The sequence below is a fragment of the Vombatus ursinus genome, unplaced genomic scaffold, assembly GCF_900497805.2.
Source record: "Vombatus ursinus unplaced genomic scaffold, bare-nosed wombat genome assembly UNPS02014798.1, whole genome shotgun sequence".
In the NCBI taxonomy this organism is placed as follows: Eukaryota; Metazoa; Chordata; class Mammalia; order Diprotodontia; family Vombatidae; genus Vombatus; species Vombatus ursinus.
In genome coordinates this window covers 21,628,671-21,645,902 of record NW_020954576.1, presented here as the reverse complement: position 1 = coordinate 21,645,902, position 17,232 = coordinate 21,628,671, and the positions used below count along the sequence as shown (strand labels likewise).

Genomic DNA, 17,232 nt, shown 5'->3' with positions numbered 1-17,232 from the left:
TTTGTAGTACTTTAAAACTTGCAAAGCACATTACAAATATTATTTCATTTTAACCTCATAACAACTCCAGGAGATAGGATTTTACAGATAAGGAAACTGAGGTAAATGGAAGTTAAGTGGCTCGCTTAGGGTCACATAGCTGGAGTCCAAGGCCAGTCTGAATTCACGTCTTCCTGAATCCAGGTCTAGCTCTATCAACTTCACTATCTACCTGCCCCTCAAATGACATAATGTATGCAAAGTGCTTTGCAAGCTTTCATATAAATGTCTGTTGTTGTTAACAATGACAATAGATCATGCAACAAAATGGTAGAGACTGTGTAACACATCTCTACAGGTGGCAAAACATTTAGCACCTATCAAATACCTGAAAAGACATGATCAAGTAGCTAGATTTATATGTCAGAACCTTGCTATCTTTCATAATCAATGACAAATCTCCATACTCCAAATACAGATCTCAAAATAACCTTGAGAATCCAACAAAGAAACTATTGCAAGCAGGCTATTATTAAAGATAAAACTGTTGCTTACAAACACCCAAATACAATAAAAACATATTTAATAGCAGTTACCAAACCAAATACTAATATTTTCTAATCTACATGGAATGAAAAGTTTTCAAAATATGGAGAGCTACAGGCAGAAGTCATATGAAAGCAGGATGAGATACCTCTCGGTCCCTTCATCCTGACTGCTACTGAAGTTGTTCCACAGATTTTCAGTGAGCCTACATTTAGTTTATTAACCTATATCCCAAAGCTTTTATTCCACCACAAAAAAGTTATTTTATCTACCTTTGTAATATATAGTCCACAAAATAGCAAATACAGAAGAATTATAGCAGTGACTTATACCAGGACTTTTTATTGAAAAAAATCAGATGAATGAGCTGCTGTTGCTGCTTCAATGGCCATCTTCCTGGTTGGTATTTTGTAAATCAGAAAAGCATTTACCCAGCTGCCTCTTCTAAAATCTATCTTCCCAGGATGACAAGTTGCCCCTTTCAGAGAACCATTTGGCTTAGATTTTCCATTCCCTACTAAAGTAGAATATAAGCACCTTGCTGGCAAGGACTGCTTCCTTTTTATTCACTGTATCCCCTGGGCCCAGAACAGAACCTGTCCTAGACTGGGCACTAAATAAATGCTTTTTGATTGATTTGTGTGTCATTAAGCTTATTTTTAAAAAATAATTCTTGTGACTGACAATGCCATATTATTATTAAATGACAATTTAATATTTAATGACAATGCCATAGATAATTATCTAGGATCTCTTCATCAGGAATAGATGATGACGTTCTCTACCTTCCAAAGATAGGAGTCCCTATTTTTATCCCACCTCCTACCCCTCTTCCTAATCTACGGAGAAAGCAAAAGAAAGCCTGAACCTGTCCCTGAACCTCTCATCCTTGCCTATATTTTAGCGACCTGGACCTTCCATTCCCTGCCTCCAAATATATGGGGGGTATGAGGGTATTGGAAAGGTCACAACCCTTTCAGATCCTTGGGTAAAAGGTCCCAACCAAGCACAAAGTACTATCCCAAATGGGAACTTGTCAGGATTGGGAAAAGGAGAATGAAAGTGTTCAGCCAACCAACTCAGTGCTGCTCCCAATCGGCTCATTTCCATGTTTCAACAAAAGCCATTCAGGGAAAATGTCAGACAAAGGAACGAGTGATAGAGCAGGTGGCTTCTGTCAATCGCTAACTTTCCTCCTCAGGACATATATTAAATTACCTTATTGACAGCAGCTATTAAAATCATGAATTTTTCATCTTCATTCATTTCTCCGACCTCTCCCTACCCCTCACCCCGCCCATCACTGTCCCTCCTGTTTTGAGCAGAATACCAGTCTAAAGGTGAGTAGGAAAGACAGAAAGAAATCACATTCCATCACTATTAGCAACCTGACATGTTAGAGAGCTTGAGTCTTCCCCTTACTTCACCCCCTAAAAACACTACTGCACCAGCCTGTCAGGGAAGAAGATAATAGTTTTATACCTAGATGTGAGCAATTTCCTAATTGTTCAGGGAATTCAAATCCCTCTCACCAAAAAGTAGAAAAGGCTTATGAGAAATACAAGAGAGATCCCTGTATACCATCTGTGAGGGATGACAGAGGTGGTGGGAAGCAGATGTCCAGCTGACCTTTGGAATCAAAAGCTAGGGAGAGCAGCACAGCCAATGGTTTTTTCTGAACGTGACAAGCCTGGTGAAAGGTGACCTAGAGAATGTTCTTCTTTCCTCCACCTGCCCAAAAAAGTTAGATCTTAATGCATAAAAGAAGTTTTAAAACAGTATTAGAATGCAGAGGTAGATGTTAAGGATTTTTGTCAGCTTTAGTAGCTGGTCCCCTGTGAAGAGTGGTGGCATTATTTGGGATCACTGGGTTGGCTTGCCCACCCAATGTTAACAAAGAACTGCAGTTGCCTCCCTCCTTTCTGTAGCCTTTACCTTCGGCTGGCTGATTTTCCTTAGCACTAGTAGCTACTCTGGCCACCTCTCCCCACCCCACCCCACCCCACCCCACCCCCGCCTCTGCCTCTGCCTGTGCCTCTATCTATCTATCTACCTATCTATCTATCTATCTATCTATCTGTCTGTCTGTCTGTCTGTCTGTCTCCGCCCCTCCCCCCCTTGGCTGCCTATTCAAAAGCGAACATCTCAACGAACCACTGACACAAAATGATCTGAACTGTTCATGCAGTATAAATTCCTGTCAAATATGGTTTTGTCCTTCATTCTCGAAGAGGACCACGACATCAGGAAGGTGATGTTATGATTTGCAAGTGAATTGGATTTAAGTGAAGGAGGGCTGTGTAAAGTCACCAGCCTCAGTTTCTTTTCCAGAACCATGTGGGTCCAGTGGTGAGACAGGCAAAATTGGGGCAGGGGGGGAAGAAAGACAAAATAAACAGAAAGATGATGTAGAAGGGACTATGACTTGAAAAAAATAACTCAAAAAGCAAAACTCTTCCATGACAAGGAAGGCCATGGACTTTAACAGGAAACACCACTATTTTAAATTGTGCTAAGCCAAGGCACTCATATAATATAATAACCTTGAGAATGAAGAGAGAACATTGTTCTTTCTTTTTCATTTTTGCTTTTTGAGATTTCTTTTTTTTTCCTTTTTGGCTTGTACTGTATGCTTGTTTCATTTGGATAGAAATGGTTTATTTCTTTCTCCTCGAGATCTGGGCAAAATGTCAAGAGCTGTATCAATATGTATATTTATAAAGAATTATACACAAGAGGATCAAAGTATTCATAGCTCACAGCAGGGGGAGGTGAGAATATGTTTTATCATTTCTAAGTTACACAGGCGCCTTTCCGACAAGAGGAGGCCAAACTATTCCTCCACAGCAAACAAACCTGAACCATGGAAAGAAGGGCTATGGAACCTGATTAATTTCTGGCCAGGCAGGAACTTCATGGGGTTGTGTTGGGGAAAAACAAAGCAAATTTTGTTGAAATCTCATAAAGTAAACCCAGCCATTTCACATGGATGAAGGCAAAAATGAAACGTACTGAGCTCTTCCCAGGATAGGGGAATGAAATCCACACTGAACATTGGGATGTCAAGGAAAATACGTTGCCCCAGGAATTCCGCATAGCTTTGTCAGCGAGGTGAGAAGTTTCCTGAGTTCAGCTCAGGCAGTTGAGTAGTATCATTCTTGGGAAATCTTGTGCTCAATGCAAGATTCTCTAGCATCATTATAATAGCGGTTGTGTTGATAATAACAGCAATCTCCTGCTCTGAGTCCTCAGTACTTGGGATGAACATTAGAGTGAGGATTCATTATTTCCCTGTCTATGGGAATCCCAAACTACTTACCCCTCAATCTTTCTGGGTCAGGATGGAGATTTGCAGATTGTGAGAGGTAGACATGATCTAGATCCTTGAGTCTAACCCTATCATTAAGACAAATGGAAAACAAAACAAAACAAAACAAAACCAAGGCCCAGACAACTTAAATGACTTACCCTCAGTTCCTCAGAAAATCACTGGCAGGGTCAACTCAAACTCAGGGTCATAGGGATATAATGGTGGAGGGGACTTCCTTTGCTCTTCCAAAGCCCAGAACCAATTGAATTGTCATTATCTTGTATCACTGCAGACTAAACCATAAGCCCCTCTGTTCTTCAGATGACAATTCTAATATGAGAAAAGACTTTTAATGTCCTAATCTCTAATAATGGTTCTTTCTACTGGAGAGCAATTCAAAGTGTGAAGATAGAATCGTAAACTGAAAGTAATATTTGTAATTTCATCAGCATAAGAACCACTTCTAGCAATGCAGTTTGAAACCTGTCTATAATTTAGTAGATAAATCCTAGAGAGTTACTTCAGCCACACAGAGAGTAGATGACTTTCCTCTGGTCACACACCTAATAAATATGAGAGGCAGGATTTTAACCCAGCTCATATCAACTTCAAGCTCAACATTCTATCTACTATGCCACAGCTGCCTTTAGAGAATTCTAAACACTCCAGCTCCGAGGTCAAAAGACAAATGAGTCCTGTCCAAAGACAAGTCTGTCCTACAGAAATATGCCATGAAGTCATTTCATTCTACCAAGAGCAAGTCTTTCAGTTTGATTCAGCAAGCCCATGGACGGCAGCCTGGCAGCCTTTTTGAAAGAGAAGCCAATGGGTTTTGTAAGCAATTTGCCACACTTGTCATACTTCCTGGATAAAAGCCATTCCCCGAGGATGTTGTTCTAACAAAATTATCCACTGCTAAGGCCAGCAGCATGCTCATCTTGTCTCAATCAAGGCAACAGAGAGAGGAAAACCAGCCATGCATGTCTGTCATTTGAATGATTAGTCTTTGTGACGACAGAGATGGCTCAAAAAGGCTAGTTCTTAGTGGTACCTAATTTCTCACTGATAAATAATTTTTCTATGTCTATCAAGGACATGTAAGAATAAATACTGTTATAGGGTGTGATCCAGCCAATGACAGAAGAATCAATGTAAATACAGCAAAATACCCTGGGTCACCTCTCTGAGACCAAATAAGGATCTCCATCCCTTCAAATAGGAAAAAGGCAATTGCGTGGGACTTAACAGAAAGTTCAGTGATCTCATCAAAATGTCTACTATTAGGCCTTTTACACTTAGTTGCTAACCATTCTTTCCTTTTTTGTTTTAAAAAATGTAGGAAAATTCTTACATTCAGAGCAAAAAATTTCAAGTGGAAGGAAACATAGGAGTCATCTAGTCCAACTGACACATGTTACAGATGAGGAAACTGGAATCCAGAGAAAGGAAAAGATTTGCCCAAGGCTACATAGCAAGTAAACTGCAGAACCAGGACTCAGCCAGTTCCTTTGATTCCACATCTGGTGATCTTTCACTAATACCTCACTGCTTTCTATAGTTTCTTTATGTGAGCATTACAGCTGCCAAATTGATTTTCCTTAAACATAGATCTAATTATATCACTCCATTGTGACAAATCTTGTTGTTGAGTCATTTCAGTCGTGTCTGACTCTTCATGATCCCATCTGGGCTTTTCTTGGCAAAGATACTGTAGGGTTTGCCATTTCCTGATCCACCTCATTTTACAGATGTGGAAACTGAGGCAAGTGACTTGCCCTGGGTTACACAGCTAGGGTCTGAGGCTGGATTTGAATTCAGGAAGATGAGTCTTCCTGACTCCAGGCTGGGCACTCTATCCACTGCACCTCTAGCCCCAGATGCCTCTACATTCCTTTCAGCATTTAAAGTCCTTCATAACCTGGTTCCAATATACCTTTCCAGTTTTATTATATTTTACTCTACTTCACAAACTGTCTATTCCTTACATTTGACAATACATTTCCCATCTCTTTGCCATCACAAAGGCTGTCCCAAATTTCATTTAGTTACCTCCTCTATTTTATCTCTTTGAAAGGATTTGGCCAAGAAATCCCAGAGGTACACCTTGATAAAATGTTGGAAATTTGGAAATCTAACGATCACTTCAAGTTTATCATTTGGGTTTAACAAAAGAAGCCGAACATACTACTCTTTCTGGGTCTCGGTTTCTCCAAAAGTAAAAAGAGGGTCAATACAGATGTCCAGTGAAATACTTACACCGTTAGGCACATTTGCTATGTAAATTTGGCTACTTACAAGTTGTTCTCTGGTTTTTACGGGTTTTTTGGTTACAAGTAAGGGTTCAAAGGAAGGAGACGTACAGGTGAAATAGCTGTGGGATAAAAATAAAGGCAACAATAGAATTTTTTTTTAAATTCAAAATGGAAGTTGAGCATCTCATATCTGAAAGATGTTGGAAAGGTTAGCTAATAAATGAATGGGGGGGGGAATCATTAAATGCATGAAGTATGAGAGTATCAGGAACACAAATTTGGGAGGAGGCCTGAAGAAGTCATCTGTCCTGGTTTCTGTCTCTAACATCCCAACTGCAAAGCCAGAGATGATCATTCCACATCTACCTTGGTGGTCTCTTATGCTGTTTTTTTTTTTTTTAATTGAATCAAGAAGGACTTCCTTCCATCTAACTAAATGATGAAACTGGAGTCTATTACCCCTTGCCTTGTTGACAGGGGGTTTGAAGAATAACTAATCATCTTCACCCTCTTCAAAAAAAAAGATAACAATGAGGTCAGTCCTTCACCTCCTCTTCTCTAGGCTCAACAAGCCTAAGACCTTTCATCTTTTTTCATGGGTCCTATTTTCTTGTTTTGAAGTTAATTTTCTCTAAGTTCTCCAGTTTTCTAACCCCCCCCCTTTTTTTTGGCCCAGACCTACGATTTCATTAATGTAAGGAATTCCCAGTGTGGAAACTCCATATGTCAACACAGACTGGCAATTAATTCATCTCTATCTTATGATTTTGGAATTGCCTGTGGGGCAATTATGTTACTTGTCCATGGTTACAGAACTATTATGTGTTAAAGATAAGATTTGAACAAGTCTTTTTTTGCTGCCCTTCAGGTTCTCCATATCTCAAAAAATAAGACGACAAAATTAGGTCACAAACAATAGAAAGGCTGAGGCTAATGCCTTTAGGATTTGGGGAGCTTGTTATTTTTCATGTCCCAGAGGGTCCAAGCCTTGGAATAACATTAAGGCAGTGGCTAGAGATGATAGATGAGGCATTAATTAAACCTGCTCACCATGACCACTAGCTTCTTTCCACAAATACCCAGAGATTCTCATGAAGTCCTTGGGATTCCATGGATCATGGTGTGAAAGCCTTTGGTCATCACTTATCACTAAAAACTTTCCTAGTTTACCTGGTTGCTTTTAGATCTTGTAGACTACCAGGAAAATGCTGCCTTTGTGTTTCTGATTCATTCAAACTTTCCAAATCAAAATCCTATTTCATCAGAACTTTTTGATGTCTCAGATGCCTTTCAAATGTTTTTTTGATTTAAAAAAAGCCTTTAAAAGCTATTTTAAAAGTTCTAACTCAACATTTAGTAATATTAGTGACTTCTACCTTAACATTTAGTTTGAAAACTCAGAATGAAGATGAACAGAGGTCAGTAAAATGTGTTTTTTGGTGCCTTCTCCAAACTTCTGATCTCCCACCTCTTCATATACTATTACTACTACTGGATAAGTAGATAGAACATTGAACTTGTAGTCAGGAAGACCTGAGTTCAAATCGAGCTTCAGATACCTATTAAGAGATAGCTTACTAAGAGACACTTGCTATCTATTTGAACCTGGGCAAGTCATTTAATCTGACTGCCTCAGTTTCCTCATCTGTGAAATGAGGGTGTATGTTAATAATAGTAATAATACTTCCCCAGGGTTGTTGTGAGGATGAAAGAGGATAATGTTTGTGATGTGCTTTGTAAACCTTAAAGTATTAGTTATTATTATCAGTTATTATTGCTATAGGATGAGGGTGTGGGAATTTTTGTCTTAGGTCAGAAAAACAATATTCTGGGACAATGTATATAAAGGGAACTCCTCAACAAATAAGGTTATCCAGGGCTGGTTTTTTTCTCTTTTTTAATGTACAAAGACCATAGAATCATAACTTTAGACCTGTAAGGAAAGTTAGAGATAACCTACTCCACGGGGTTTTAACTCACAGTCCATGGACAGATTTCAGAGGTCTGTGAACTTAGGATGGAAAAACATTATATCTTTACTTCAATATCCTGTATATTTTATGTTATGAATTTAAAAATATTATTCTGGAAAAGGGTCCATAGACTTCATCAGATAGCCAAAGCGGTCCATGACACAAAAGAAGTTAAGAACACCTAGATTGGTCCAATTCTCTTTATTTTACAGATATGGAAACTTGAGTCCAGAGCCTAAGTGACTTGTTATCAGTTGTAAAAGTAGTAAACTACAGAACTAGTCTTTGAAGGAAGGAAACAAGCATTTATTAAAAGCCTATTATGTGCTGGGCACTGTTCTAAGTTCTTCACAAATATTGTCTCACTTAAGCCTTACAACAACACAACCCTGAGAGGTAGGTGCTATTATGAGCCCCATTTTATAGTTGAGGAAACTGAGGCAAACAGAGGTTAAGTGATTTGCCCATGTTCACATAGCTAGTAAGTATCTCTTAGTAAACTACCCTTAAGTAAATGTCTCAAGCTGGAATTGAACTCAGGCCATCCTGACTACAGGCCCATTGCTCTACCCACTGTGCTACCTAGATCCAGAACTCTTACCATTGTACCATCCTGCCTCCTTGGCTAGTATGGTTTGTGATGGAACTAGCACAGTAAAATTAAAATGTCATCTCATTTAGGCAATATTTACCCATTATTAGTCATTATAACCTTAGGTAAGATTAGGTTTTGGGGTTTTTTTTAGTCCTACTAAAGAGTAGTGAGGGATGCAGTAGAATGTGGGGAGGAGTTTGGGATGGAGGAGGCTGGGCACCTTGAGGACCACATGAGAACCCTAGTTGCAGAAAAGGAGAAGGTTGCAGAAGGACAAACAAGTGCTGAGGATAAATTTCTTGTTTCACAGTTTTACTGGTTGTTAATGATACCTCTAATAATAATATCTATTATTGCTAACATTTAAATATCACTTTAAGGTTTGCAAAACACTTTACATATATTGTTTCATATGATTATCACACAATCCCATGAGGTAAGTGCTACTCTTATACCCATTTTTGCAGATGAGAAAACTAAGGCTTCAAGAGATGAAGTCACTTGCTCAAGGTCACTTAGCTCATAAGCTATAAAGGATTCAAATTCAAAACTTCCTGGCTTCAAATACCCATGCTCTATTCACTATGCTACCTTCTTAACTCTCCAGTCAATTCAACATATATCAAGTGAGCACACCCTATATGTGTATGTGTGTGTTAAAAGGGTCAGGGGGAGGGGTAGGTATTAAAGATGAATAATACCCAGTCACTGCTTTAAGAGTTCAAGTTGTTGTTCAGTCTTTTCTTACTCAAGGTTTTCTTGGCAAGGATATTGGAGTGGTTTGCCATTTCCTTCTTCAGCTCATTTTACAAATGAGGAAACTGAGGCAAATAGGGTTAAGTGACTTGCCTAGGGTCACACAGCTAGTAAGCATTTGAAGCCACATTTAAACTCAAGAAGAGGAGTCTTCCTGACTCCAGGCCCAGCATTCTATCCACTGCACCACCTAGCTGCTTTTAAGAGTAAACAGTCTTAAAGAGAGTGAAGATACAGCCTTAAATAGCTTATGGTATGGGCCCTGTCTTATCACTCTTTGTTGTTGTTCAGATGTTCAGTCATGTCTCACTCTTCGTGACCCCATGGACCACAGCACACCTGGCTCTTCTATCCTCCACTATCTCCCAAAGTCTATCCAAGCTCATGTTCAGTGTTTTTATGATCCATCTCATCCTCTGCCATCCCCTTTTCCTTTTGCCTTCAATCTTTCTCAAAATCAGAGACTTTTCCAATGAGTTCTGTCTTCTCATTTGGTGGCCAAAGTATTTAAGCTTCAGTATTTGTCCTTCCAATAAACAGTTAGAGTTAATTTCTTTGAGTATTAACTGATTTGATGTCCTTGCTGTCCAAGGAACTCTCAAAGTCCAGCACCACAATTTGAATGCATCAATTCTGTGGTGCTCAGCTTTCCTTATAGTCCAACTTATCACTCTTAGTAGGTTATAAACTCCCAAAGAATCACAAAATCACATGATTCCAGAACTGTAAGAGATCTAACCCAACCTCCTCATTTTACAGATAAGGAAACAGGGAAACTGTCTCTTATTTTTTATCTATAATCTGTCTGCCTCAGTTTTCCCATCTGTAAAATGGGGATAACAACAGCACCTATATCCCTGGGTTGTTGGAGGATAAAATGCACTAATATTTGCAAAGCACTTTGCAGATATTAAAGTGTTATGTAAATGCTAGCCACCCTACACCTAGGATAGTACATCATACGAAGCAGATGATCAGTGAGTGATTATGGGATAAATGAAGAAATGAATGAATGAATAGTAGGATGCAAAGAGAGTAGTATAGAAGTGTAGAGGAAGTTGAGATTATTTCTGGCTGGAGGATGTGGAAAGGCTTCATGAAGGACAGGACATATGAGCTAGGTCTTCAGTTCAATTCAAATCAATTCAGTAAACATTTTTAAGTGCCTACTAGGTGCAAGGGACTATGCCCCGAGTAGTATTTTAGCAGGTAAAGATATCAGGGAGGGCATTCCAGGCATAGGAAATTTCAAAAACAAAAGCAGACACCACAGGATATAAAATGATGGAAACTCTTTGAGGACAGAGACTTTTGCAATTCTGCATTTTTTCCTCAGGCTGTAGGCAAGAGCCTAGCCCACAGAGAGTGCTTCTGTTTAGCTGGACTCTAGAAGGAATGAAGAGGAGCCTTGTGAGATAAAGTTGGAAACATAGGTTAGGTGGGAAGATTTGAATGTATTGATGCAAAATGAAGTGAGCAGAGCCAGAAGAACAATTTATACTGTAACATAAAAATGAACAGTTTGAAAGATTTATGAATTCTGATCAACACAATGATCAACCCACCTCCTGGTAGAAAAATGATAGGCTACATATGTAGAATGAAACACTCATTTTTGCACTGGACCAATGTGGGAATTTGCTTTGTAAGACTATCCCTATTTTTAACAAAGACTTTGTTTTTCTTTTTTGGGGATGGGATGTCGTGCAGAGAAGTGGAAGAGAGAGAGAAAATAAACACGATAAATGAAAAAATTGTAATTAAAAGAAAAAAGTAAATTAAGTCTATATTGAGAACTACCTTAATTCCAAATTAAGTAGTTTGGGATTTATTCAGGAGGCAATAGGAGCCAATGAAGATTTCTGAGTAGGAGATGGTTGTGGCTTTAGGACGATCATTCATAACAGATTGCTGGATGGATCAGAAAGGGGAAAGACTGGAAGTAGAGAGACCAGCCAGGTGGTTAATAAATACCTGTGGATGGATTGATTCTGCTTGATTCACTTGGCTTGGGTTTATATGTCTCTCCAGTAGGCATGTACTTGAAAAGAAAAGAGGTTATATGAGGTGATGGAAGAACAACAGTCTGGATATGGCAAGGGGGAATAAAGAGTGTGTTTATAGCTCCTTCTTGGTCCCTGAGTTCAGGTAGGAAAGAGGGGGGAATAGGAAGAAAGCCCCACAGCTTAGCTTTCGAGATGCCATGCCAAGCGTGTCCAAAGAAGACAACTCAATAGGCTCCAAAGGGGTGGAAAGAACTTCCCCAGAGGGGGAAGGAACTTTCACCAAAGGAAGAAATCATTCTCCTTCCTCACTGCTGTGTTACAGCCCGCCCAGGCTGGATCTGGAAAATCTCCGAGGAAATATTCATTGTCTGCCTGAGTAAAACTCTGTATGGGTCTGCTTCCTTCCATAGTCTAGCCTGCAGAGACAATAGATGCTGACTGTGCCTGAGGATAGGGTCCACCCGATTAATCACCAGTTACCAGTTATTACCATCAGGCATGGGCTAGGAGGCAGATCTATTCACCTTCAGAGCCCAGGGCATGGGAGCATACACACTATAGCTTTCATTTTAAACCAGCACACAGGGTTGGCAGGTAGCTGAGGAAGAGAGGAAACTCAGAAAATTAGCATGTGGCTCTTGAGGGATTTTTACATCTGGGTAGGAGGTAATGAAAATAACAATGTTTTTTTCCCCCCTTTTTCTTTCTGGTGTGAGTAGAAGCACATACACAGAGTAGAAGCTACAAAAAAATGTCAGAGCCTTAAAATTTAAATATATTCTGATGCTTTCTCCCCACCCCCCATAGCCACAATAGTGATTTTTATATAGGGGTCAAGTTCTAATATAGTGACCTGTAGCACTCTGCCCCTGTCAGAACAGATCTGAATCTGAGATATTGTTTAGGTCCCACTACCACCTTTTTAAGGGGACATAGATAAGCAGGCATCCTGGGATGGTGAAGGACCTCAAAACCATGCCATGATGAGCATCTGTGGAAGGCCCTGAGATGCTTAGCCTTGGAGGAGGGGAGCCTTAGCAGGGCTAAGCTGCCCTCCAATATTTAAAGGCATGCGGAAGAAAGATTAGGCTTCTTCTGTTTGGCCTCATGAAGCAGAATTAAGAGCAACAGAAGACCCAGATAGCACTGGGATCATCTAGTTCTTAACTAGGTTCTTAAGCCTTTTTTGGAGCATGGATGCCTCTGGAAATCTGATGAGGCATATGAGCCCCTACTAAGAATGTTTTTAAATGAATATGTAGTGGGGCTTACAGCATGTCCAGATCACCTGACATGGAGGCACCAGGCATCTCAGCCACGCCCTACCAAGTGAGTAGGCACTAGTGTCTTTCAAGACTGGATGTGTAGCCAAGGCTATGTCTTTAAAACTAGCAGACTGAGATAGTCTCAGTCTTTTTTTCTTATGTGTTCTTTCCTGATGTGAGATGGGGATCACACTCATTTCAGACCTTGTGGCCCTGAGAAACGGGTCCGGGGTGTTTTTTTCTGCTCTGTTTTGTTTGTCCTCCATATCAAGGTGCAGGTGTCAATCCCTTCAAGACATGGGAGTTCAAGCAGTGAGGACCTCAGAGCCAGGATTCTAGATGGCATGCTGTAGCCAGACAACCCATCCAGGAAGCCCTGAGAAGCCAAGGTGCCTGGGACTTGATCCCAATGGGGTTTTAGTCTTGGAATTTGCGACTGTGCCCTAAAGGAACTGAGCTAAACCACAAACTTAATCCCTCTCTCCTCCCTAGAGAATGAGGTGATAGAGGGGGGAATTAAGCCCCATGCATAGGGGGAATAAATTTGTATATTAACAAACCTTTAAAGTAAACATTCCTTTAGCTAATCTATTAATGGCTAAATAGAACTGGACAAAGAGGACCCTCTCTACACTTGGGCCAACACCACTAGTGGGAGCTAGAGTCATTTGCAGAAAACCTAGACACCCCCTATCCCCTTAAGGGTGCCTGAGAACCCTGGGGGAGGGTTGAGATGTAACCTAGGCAGTGGGGTCCAGAATAGTCAATGTTACACACAAAATAAAATACATAGGATTACAAAGGAAATCAATTATATTAAAATATCTATCCATCAATCTACCTATCAACCTATCTGCCTATCTATCCACATATATGTATATATGTATGTGTGTATATATACATACATAAGTTCATAGCCCCGGATTAAAAATCCCTGCCCTAATTCAATTTCTTCATTGTAAAGATGTGGAAAGTGGGGTTCAGAGCAGTTAATTGACTAGTCTGTATTTGCAAAGTTAGCAAGTGGTAGAACCAGGATTTGAATTTAGGTCCTCTGACACCATGTTCAGTATTTTTTTCCACTGTCCTATTCCATATCAGTTTGTCTCAAAGGAAAATTTCCTAAAAATTATAGGTTTTTAAAAAGTGGAACAGGCTGACACTGAGAGATTTCTCCTTCATTGAAAATCTTCCAACAGACGCTGGATTAACACTTGTTGGCCAGATTATAAAGGAAATTCTTGGTCAGGTATGGGTTCAACTGAACGTCCTCTGAGGCCCTTTCCAACTCTGAAATTCTATGAACTCCAAGAGATTGTACAAATTCAAATTTTGTTCTAACACCGTTCCAATAAATGCTTGATGCTTGATGACCATTTTGTTAGGCAAACATTTTGGTGGTTTGGTATTTTTTTTCTTTTTCTTTTTATATGAGGCAATTAGGGTTAAGTGACTTGCCCAGGGTCACACAGCTAGTAAGTATCAAGTGTTTGGTCTGAGACCAGAATTGAACTCAGGTCCTCCTGATTCCAGGGCCCGGTGCTCTATCCACCGCACCACCTAGCTGTCCCTGGTTTGGTATTTATTGTAGTGGCATTTGACCTGTATACATCATCTCAAGATTTGCATTTCAATTAAAACATCTCTGGTGGTCCATTCCTTTACCTTTCTTTAAAGAATTTTGACAACAAAGGATAACACAAATTGATTTGTTCCTTTTTCTGAATTTCTGTGGCAAAGGCATTAGTGCTTATGCCAAAGTTGTGCTGACCCTGAGGCATTAATGAAATTAGCCTCTCTCCATCCCCTTAGGATATTGCTATAGTAAGAGATCTTGAAGACTTTTTAATGCAAAAAAAATCACTTTCAAGATCACTCAGAGTTGCTATCTCATGGAATTTAGCATCTTAAAACAGTACACAGACAATACATATACAGTAATTAGGTTTTATATATTTATGAAAAACTGACCAGTCAAGACACTCACTAAACAAAGTTTTATGTCAGCATGCAGAAAAAATGGGGAAAGGGTACTGAAATCAAGAATGGTAAAACTTGGCCCTTGGCTTTTGATGTGTACCTATGTCTGTAAGGTTAATTGTAAGGTTTTTAGTATTTGATATTTTGGCATTTCAACAAAAAAGTTACACCTTAGGCTTCTTGTGAGATTGCCTGTTTAAAGAACATGGCATAAAAATTCCCATATTGAGTCACACTGATGGTTCAGCCCATTTAATGTTGTGTCTATGAGACTGCCCCAAAGGAGCTCTTATGATGATTACCTTTCATGACACCAGCCTGGAAAGGTTAGGGTTATATGCCAAACATCCTTAACTTATCTGAAATAAAAAATCCTCATTTCCATGAATGCATTTATCCTTGTTGCAAAGATTTTAAGGGCAGGGCGTGGGGGGTGACGATCAAATTTCTACATTTATAATTTGCTCTGTACAAGATGAGTTGCTAGAAATCAGTAATGGAGGTGAACACCAATGTGGGTAAGGTCTGACATGCCCATCCTGTGAAGGGCCTACTGAAGTGGGGTTACAGGGCCAGGTCCAAGTTGTGTTGAGTCCAAACTTTATTCCTTCCCATGACAGTCACAGCTACTGGCCAGGACTCTGGAAGTTAGCATCAGGAACATGGTGCCTGAGAGCTTCATTCAGACCCTACTTGCTTCAATCTGTATCAAAACATAGCTTTTTACATTATTTAGTGAGATGGAGCAATATACATTTAGAGCAATAAAAGGAATCAACATAGAGCAGCAGATGGAACACTGGACCAGGGGTCAGAAGACCTGGGTTCCTGTCCTGACCTTTAGTGAGCCATTTGGCTTTTTAAGTGCCTTGATCTATCAAACTGGAATAATACTTGCACCTGCTTACCCTATAAGGTTGGGTGGTAAGCTCACAGGAAAGAAGATAAGTGAAAGTACTTTGAAAAGAATACTACAAATACTCTAACAGATCTGTGATTTTATTTTCAAGGACATTCCCTCAGACCCAGGTTCAAATCTACCTCTCACACTTAGTAGCTGTGTGATTTCTGGCAAGTCATTCAACTTCTTGGGTCCTCAGTTTCTCCATTTGTAAAATGAAAGAGGTGAACTAGATGATCTCCAAGGTCCCTTCAAGTCCTAAATAAATCTACGATCCTATGAATGCCTCCATTCTCAATACTCTTGTGTTATTCTCATCCAAGTTCTCCCAAAAGTTCTCCCTCAGGTCTATACAGCATGCCAGAAGCCAAAGAGCTAGCAAGGGAAATGGCACCATTATTTAAAAGATCAAGAATGACCATTCATTGACAGCCACAGGCATGTCCTGGTCTAAATCAGTTCTTTAAAAGCAACTTTCTTATTTAGCTAGGTTTTATAGACCAGACTTTAATTTATCTCTAATGACCTGTTAGCAATGGTTCAAAATCTCAAAAGAGTGAAGTTTTTAGTGGTCCATTAGTTAAATGGGTAAATTAGTCATCTATAGAGTCTCAGAGGCAGCTGGTAGAACAGTAGATAGTGCGCTGGTCCTGAAGTCAAGATGACCCAAATTCAAATGCTTTCTTAGTAAGAGGGAGTTTACTAAGAGACACTTACCAACTATGTGACCCTGGGCAAGTCACTTAACACCTGCCTCAGTTTCCTCAACCATAAAATGGGGATAATAGCACCTATTTCCCAGGTTATTGTGAAGATCAAATAAGATATTTATAAAAGCACTTATTATGGTTTCTGGAAAATAGTAGATGCTACATAAATGTTTATTCCCTTCTTCTTCCCCCTATGTAGTCTAAAAAAAAATAGCTCTATGTGTGTATGTATGTGCACATGCCTCATTTTTCTCATGTATAAAATGGGATGGATGGGGTAGGCGACTTCTGAGACCCCTTCTGGTTCTTACACTGTTTGAATCTATGAGTCTATGACACATACCTTATATTCTTTCAAATATACCCCATACTGGGAAATAAGAACATCACAAACTCCTAATGGCAAAATCAGGTTTCTCTCTAAATCTGTAGCTTTCCAATATATTGGATAGAGTCATTGTCCAATCCCCCAAATCTCCTTATCTCTCTACCTAGTTATCGTTAATTTGTGGCTGTGTGATTATCGTTTTATTATTAATAAGCCACTATAAGATTGGGAATAGCTTTGTGGTGTTCAGTTTCAATGCTGCCTCAGGCAGGTATATTAGCTCTCATGATAAATGGCCCCCTCCATGCTGAAAAGATTCACAGTTCCCAGGGCACACAGACTATGAGTCTCTTGGGACAGTCTATTTCCTCATCTGTGTAGCCATTCTGCTTTCCCTAAAGAGGCCAGGGCCTCCTTCTGTTTATCGCATCTGAGCATGCTGTTATCAATCAGAGCGCAAGCCTTCACCTTCTGTGTGGCCAGACAATGTACACATCTCCCTGGCTGGTGTCAAATCTCATGCCAACACATACCTCAGCACTGCTCCCAAGAGCTGACAATTATTCAAGGGTAAGACCATGAGCCTAAGAAGGGACCAGGATAGCTCAGGTCTCAAAGGACCCTGAGCTGA

At 39.8% G+C, this 17,232-nt stretch overlaps 1 protein-coding gene across 1 annotated transcript in view; it reads right to left on the bottom strand.

Moving 5' to 3' along the window:
• LOC114049737 (kinesin-like protein KIF26B) overlaps positions 1-17,232 on the bottom strand; it is a 605,544-nt gene that overhangs the window by 139,728 nt on the left and 448,584 nt on the right. The gene's annotated exons all lie outside the window — the stretch shown is intronic.